This window comes from Phodopus roborovskii, unplaced genomic scaffold (assembly GCF_943737965.1).
Source record: "Phodopus roborovskii unplaced genomic scaffold, PHOROB, whole genome shotgun sequence".
NCBI classification, from domain to species: domain Eukaryota; kingdom Metazoa; phylum Chordata; class Mammalia; order Rodentia; family Cricetidae; genus Phodopus; species Phodopus roborovskii.
The window spans coordinates 18,592-24,788 of record NW_026126193.1 but is presented as its reverse complement, the minus strand read 5'-3'; positions in this window follow the sequence as shown (position 1 = coordinate 24,788).

Sequence of the window (6,197 nt, the reverse complement as noted above, 5' to 3'; positions counted from 1 at the left end):
AATACACTCAGAGTGTTTAGAATATAACCACAGGCCTTTTCTGAAGGAACAGAGCTATAATTGCTTTATATTGAAAATATGGGCACATTTTGCATTTTGCCTTGCAATATATTTGTACTTGTTTGCATGCAAAATATATCTAATCAGTAAAGATAAAAATGTTTCAACAACATATTTGTCCTTTGGCATCATATATCATCTACCAAAACTCAGGATACCACATTTATGCATAATCTAATTTAAAATGCATAATGATATGGGTAAAATTTAAATTGTAGTTTAGATACCTTGAAAGTGTAAGCTTCAAAAGAAATTCAGGACAAATGACTATTTGTGGTGCCTATTAGCATACCAAGGACCATGCTGTCCTTAGGTCTTCTTCAGGATCATAACTACCTGTGGCTCTTCTCGTCCCTTCTAATCCCAACCCTACCCTAAACTCCACCTCATTAGCTTTCTTCCCCAAACTTCTCATTCCTATATAAGCCTGCCATTTTAGTCATAATTTCTCTTGGCCCTCTCTTTTGGCTTCCTTTCTTGGTCTGCCCCTCTCCTCTCATGGCCTGAAGTAATCAGCTGGCCATATTTAGTCTAATACATTCTCTCCCTGCTCTTAGCTCTTGCAGATACCTCTAGCTGTACTCTCCCTTTTATCTACAATAAAAACTTTCCCCTAAAACATGACATGAAGGAGTCATGTCCTCATTATTTAGAACAAGAATTTGACTTGTATATGAAAAAGTTCTTTAAAATGTGCCATTTTTCTATTGGCAGTTCTCATAGAATTACGAACATCTGTGCTAGCTGCTTAAATATGCTCTATTGACTTCAGTAGAATTAGCAAAAAACATGGACAAATCTGCTTATTGAATATGAAATTTGAAACAATTGGCAACATTTACATATATCTACAAAATACAATTATATTTTTATTGTATATGATAGTAAGTATATTAGAATAATGATGATCATTGTCAATCTACACAAGTGGAATATACATATATCATTTATGCACACTATCTTGGAAACCATATAATATATATATATATATATATATATATATATATATATATATATATAAATGTATAGATATTATACAGTTGAAGCAAGAAGCCTGATAAATTATTTTGAAGATAATCCAATGCCTGGAGAGTAGTTAATGCATATTATGTCCTTACTTAAGGGTGGGGAATATGCAGAAGGGCTCCAAATTCAAGGCCACTTAGGTTACATAACATCTCAAAGATGAAATAATTTTCAGCTGGTAAATGTCACCGAATTTAGCCTAGCATTATAGGTATAGCGCATATAATACATAAGATTAACTTTATTATATACTGTTTTAAATAAATGACATATAGAGACTTATTCTAAAGTTGACAGTTTTCCCACATGATATCAATGCTTGCCTATTGTACAACATATAAATTGAAAATATTTTTTCTCTCTTCTATAACTTTTTGGTGATTGGCTTGAAATTTCATATATGTTATTTGTAGGTATACCTGGATAAATATTTTAAATATTTATTTTATTGAGATTATAATATAATTTATCATTTCCCCATTCCTTTTCCTCCCATAAAACACTGCCCTATACACACACTTTCTGTCTTTTAAATTTACTGCCCCTTTTTACGATATTTGTTGTTACATGTATATATGTATATCTGCATAAGTATAGATTCCTAAATGCATAAATACAAACTGTTTGATCCTTGTAATGATCCTTGTATGTGTGTTTTTAGGGCTGACCATTTGATATTTGATAACTGATTTTTGTATTCTGCTCTGAGCATTACTATCCCCCACACACTGAGCATCCTTTGGTCACCTGTTCTTCTTTATGCACAGTTGGGGAAACTTCTTTTTGCAACACGTGATGACCATTAAAAATAAACATAATCAATCAAAAGCTATAAGTATAAAATTTCACCAACATGACTGCTCTGTCATGAGCTGAAAAAGGACAACAATAATAAACATGTTTTAACACAGAGAAAAATACAGTTGACATTTAAAATCCTTAAACAAATGTGCCAAATACTAGGTGAATCAAATATTTAATCCAATAGTATACTGAGAAGAATTTTTAGCTACACTTAAATGACTATCCATAAAATAAGTATCAACTGTGCAGTAGCATAGGAAGGACTCTTTTTTTTTTTTTTGTATCATCATGTTCTCTATTCAGTTATGGATTTCAATAGCTACTGTTTTTAAATGTAATTAATAAAATCAAAGGATTCCAGTTTTACATTGTTCATTTTCTTTGATCATGATTTGAAAGTTGATTTACTTATGACTCAGTATCACAGTTTGTTTATGGGTTCAGATAAATTGGATGGACAGTAGCTTTTAAAACTGCAGGCTTCCCTTAACAAGGGGGAGCTCATGTACTCCAGTCTGATAGCTGGGAAATTAGCATAGGACTAAACCAGATTCCCTGAATGTGGTGTTAGTTAGGAGGACTAGGTAGCCTATGGGGCTTCTGATAATGGATCAATATTTATCCCTAGTACACGAATGGATTTTGGGAGCCCATTCCACAGAGAGGGATACTCCCTCAGCCTAGAGACATGGGGGAGGTCCCAGGTCCTACTCCAAATGATATCACAGACTTGGAAGACTCCCCATGGAAGGCCTCACCCTCAATGGGTAACAGATGAGGGTTTGTGGGGGGAGTAGGGGAGGACAGGATGGTTCAGGAACTGGGATTGATATGTAAAACAAGCTTGGTTCATATTTAAATAAAAAAAATTAAAAAAAGCCTGCAGGCCATGACCGCATATTTTGATTTTAACCCCCCAATATTTTCAAGAATAAAATTTTTCTGAATCCAAAATAACCAAAAATTAATTAAAACTCAAACATATAATGAAAATTATGTATTTTGGCAATGTTCACCTATATTGTATTATCTGATTTTACTAACACATTGTTTCTAAACACATAAATTTCATTTTTATGTTGCTCATACAATAATGCCAAATTCAAGTTGAAATGCTATGGTTCAAAATCAAGGTGATTATGTGTTATGTTTTCATTGTCCAAAAAGTATCCATGTTCATATAGAGACAAAATAGTTTAATTATAAAATCAAAGACTGCCTATATTTTGCTAGTTTGATGGTTAGGTTTTTGTATAATTAAAAGGGTTTAATTGAAAATAGTTTCTTATACAACATGTCCCAACCAAAGTTTTCCCTCCCTCTACTCCTTTCTACATCTACTCTCCCTCTGTTTCCCTTCAGAAAAGAGCAGGCCTCCAATAGACAACATTCAAACGTAACAAAACAAGATACAACAAAACAAAGCAAATCCTATGAAAAAATTTAAATTAAAATATAATTACAATGCTTTCCCTCTTCATTTTCTTCCCTTTAACCCGTCCCACAGCCCTCCACTACTGCTTGAATCAATGTCCTCTTTTTCTTTTATAAGGATATATGAATGCCTAAATATGTATTATAACATGGTGAGTCTGTTGTGTCTTATGTGTATATTATTTTAGGGCAAACCACTATCATGTGAGAGGGAACAGTAGTCTCTCTCAGGTATGTGTCTCCTAATTGGATAGCCAGTATCATGTGATGATTAGTTTTAGCTGTCATTTTGTCACTACATAGAATCATCTAGAAAGAGTGCTTCAGCTAAGAAATTACCTAGAACTAGTTAGTCTGTGAGCATGCCTGTACAGGATCGTGTTAGATATTAGTGCTAGATATTATTTAGTATAGAAAGATTCATCCCACTTGGGGTGGGGACCATCCCATATGAAGTCAGTTACGAATAATATAAAAGGGCGCACAATATAGCCATCTGCAAACAAGGTTGTGTATAGCCTCTCTCTGATATGGACTGTGCATTGATGTGACTTGCTACTTCAAAGTCCTATCTCAATGACTCAGTTAAAATATGGATTGCAAACTGGAACTTTAAGGCAAATAAACCGTTTCCTCTCATAAGCTGCTTTCAGTCATGGTATATTATCACAACAATCACAATGAAACTTGAGTAGCTACCATCAATCCTCTTACAAATATCAAATTAGTGCATCTTTAGATAATGTCAGGCTTTGCTTTTAAAATTTGCTGATTGAGTTAATGTCTTTTGTGTCATAAGAAAATAAGTTATTTTATATGGCAATTAGGACAACATTCCAACAATTTCTGAAATCGTCCCAAGTATCTGCTTTTTAAATTGCATATCTATGACTAGCACCATCTCAGCACTGATAATAGTAAACTTAAAATATTGGTAAACTCTAAAGAGGTGTTGATGCTGTATTATGTCCTGCAGCATTAAATATTCTGCCAAGAGTTAATTCCTCATGTTTGATGGCTAGATTTAATTGCCAACTTGACACAATGAACAATCATATGAGAAGGGAGTTTCCGTGAAACTTTTTTTTCACCAAAGTGAAATTCTTGCATTATGAATCTGAAAGTATTCTGCCATTTTTAAAGACTTAAAAGCAATAATATTTTACATTACATTCATGCTATCTGAAAATTATAGGAATTACCTATTCAGGATGTTAGTGACTGGCATTCACTTTTCTTTGATGACAGAGGTGGTCTCAGAATTTGAAAGTTGTTCATGGCCCATTTAACTTAATAGCTAAATAAAATTACAATAGGCTTGAATAAAACCCTACCATAGAGAAGTTTTTAAGTGGATCATTTACCTTTCATTGATTACGCTCTCTGTGGGGATCTGCTACAGCTCTAATTTGTGGTCCTTCTTTTACTACTTTGGGAAACATCACAGTTGATGAAATACACAGGCAACAGAAGAGCTGTTTTCTAGAATGTGTTGGCATTTGTCATGTTTTATATTTATAAGCCATAGCACCATCCATTTTTCATATTACCCTTTCAAATATGGAATCATTTCTTCACAGCTTTATGCCAGAGTTAAAATGTCAGCAATATATCACTTTCCCAAAGTTCAAAACAAAATTTGGCAGTGGTGATAGGAACTCTAAAGATATTGGTTTTGCGCACATCATCCTTTCATAATGTACTGCTCTTTCACCTTCAATGAAAAGGTATCCATTAATATAAGGGGATTTGTTACTTTCATCATGTGTGAAATCAGGTTTATTCTCAATTCTACCAGTTTTTTTCTCTCTAAAACCTGCTTTTATCTTCTACTTTTGTGTACCCTGTATTCACTGTATACTACATTCTGTTTTCTTTCTATGGCATAGGTTCCGTGTATGTGTGTGTGCGTGGGCGTGTGTGTGTTCGTGTGTGTGTGTGTGTGTGTGTGTGTGTGTGTGTGTGTGTGTGTGTGTATGAGAAAGAAAAAATGAAACATACATCTCAAAACAAAAGAAAATAAAAAGTCAGTATGGGAGCCATTTATGTTTTCATCCCACATTCTCTTCTCCTTTACTCTCCTGAGCAATTTATTTCAGTGCCTTCCAAGATGACAAAGCACATGTTAAAAATTAGAAAGGAAAAAATAGCACACTTGATATAGAACCGAATTTTAACATATCACTTAGAGGGATTTTTTCTGTCTATTCTGTTTTGAGTATGTATGTAAATACTTATATGCCTATTATACTTTAATAAACCTAACACATAAGGGACTACAACTATATTTAGAGTTCAAACTTAGATGCCAATAGGTAAATGTGAGCAAGAACAAAATAATATCTTTAAAGTGAAATCCTCTTTAATACCTACTTTCTATAATTATTTCTGTAAGAAGGCATACATAGAATAATCTCTTGGATTAAAGGCAATAAAGGGAATAGGTAAGGGTAGTGTTGCATTGGATACTGAAAGATGTGCAGCAGTAGATGGAGAAGGTGACTGAGATGACTTTATTGATAATAACTCATGGGAAAATTGATAGGCAATGGTTGACAGTCAATACATTTCTTTTACTCTAATACTGGACTCACTTTGGGATGTGAGAACTAATGAACCTGAAAATACACACTAGATATTGGAGGCATTTACACATAAACATGAGCTAGCCCTCCCTCTGGAAGGCTGTGACTCAGGAATTTCATCTTCTGAACAAATTTGTAAAAGTACAGGTATCCCACATGGAAAAATACTGTTTCTTACTTCTCAGAAAAATCCCATGCTCAATTTTCCTAGTAAACAGATTTTGAATCTTTTATTCATGGGATTCAACCTCAATTTTCTGGTTTGATCTCTGATGGCATTAGAAACCT